This window comes from Tiliqua scincoides, chromosome 3, assembly GCF_035046505.1.
Source record: "Tiliqua scincoides isolate rTilSci1 chromosome 3, rTilSci1.hap2, whole genome shotgun sequence".
Lineage (NCBI taxonomy): Eukaryota > Metazoa > Chordata > Lepidosauria > Squamata > Scincidae > Tiliqua > Tiliqua scincoides.
In genome coordinates this window covers 204,247,755-204,249,345 of record NC_089823.1, presented here as the reverse complement: position 1 = coordinate 204,249,345, position 1,591 = coordinate 204,247,755, and positions in this window count along the sequence as shown.

Here is a 1,591-nt window from a genome sequence, read left to right as displayed (position 1 = left end):
GCATCACCCAGTGCGGGAGGCCAGCATCACCTCTGTAATGAACCTCCTCCCATGCATCAGGAGGAGGTAATCCCTAGACCAGTAGTTCTCACACATTTAGCATCAGAACCTACTTTTTAGAAAAAGAAACTTGTCAGAACCCACAGGAAATGATGTCATGACCAGAAGTGACATCATCAAGCAGGGAAATTTTTAACAATCCTAGGCTACAATCCTACCTACACTTGCCCAGGAGTAAGTCCTATTTACTATCATTGTTAAAAGCATATAAATAGTAGTCTGTTAAAAGTACAGGTCTGTAACATTTCCCCAAATGCAGTCACATGCTATGGTAGCATCAAGTCTAATATATTAAAAATAAATATTGAAATGAATGAGGACCCACCTTAAATTGGCTCGCAACCCACCTAGTGGGTCCCGACCCACAGTTTGAGAAACATTGCCCTAGACAGTGGGCATGGTGATGTACTATCGCCCCACCATGTTGGGTTCTTGGTTATAACGTTTGATAAACTAGAGATATTTCAACATGGTTTGTTTCATTGATTCTGCATGAAATTACATATTGATTGATATGAAACATGATGGTATTTTTCAAAAGTACCACGTTTTTTAAAAATGTGCTGACTAGCAGTGTCACACACACCCCATGCGTATCACCTGGTGTGGCCTGCATACAGACACCCCCGCACCCCATTAGTGACAGTACTTTACCTCTTACCTCCACTTGCATTGTGGAACTTGACCACTCACAAAGGATTAGTTTCTGCACTTCTGAACTCTAGAAATGTCTTGTCGTTGAGAAGTTGTCCTTCCCTGTTTTATGGTTATGGTCAACACATAGGACTTTCTCTTTTCATCTGACACATTCTTCAGTATTTTAGGCCTACCTCTAGTAAACTATGTATAAGAATTCTCTTTTCACAATTTAGGCTGAAGAGGCCCAAATACTGTAGCCTTTCCTCATAAGGAAGGTGCCCCAGCCCAGTAATCATTTTAGTCGCTCTCTTTTGCTCCTTTTCCATTTCCACTATGTCTTTTTTGAGATGTGGTGACCAGAACTGGACACAATACTCCAGGTGTGGCCTTACCATCAATTTGTACAACAGCATTATGTTAGCCATTATATAAGCTAAATGCACATCTAAACAATGTCCTGTAACCTTATTTCCTTGTAGTCATTGGTTTTGAGAGAGAAGTTACTATGATGACTTATTTTCCATTACACTATATGGCACACCTCTAGTTGATTATGTGTCCAAGGCTATGTCATAGGTTTACCTGCTTTATAAAAGCTCAAGTGTGATTTTCTTTTTGATGTAGAAATGTCTTTAGCCAACACTTATAAACTACCTTTATACACTACCTTTATTCACTTATAAACTACTTTTATTTCTAAAGCTACCAGTTTATTTCTTAGGTTTTGCATGTGTGTGTTTGAGAGTGTACCTGAGTGTGTATCAGACTATGCCATTTTTTGTATTGACAACCTTCAGTCTCGAAAGACTATGGTATCGCGCTCTGAAAGGTGGTTCTGGCACAGCGTCTAGTGTGGCTGAAAAGGCCAATCCGGGAGTGACAATCCCTTCCA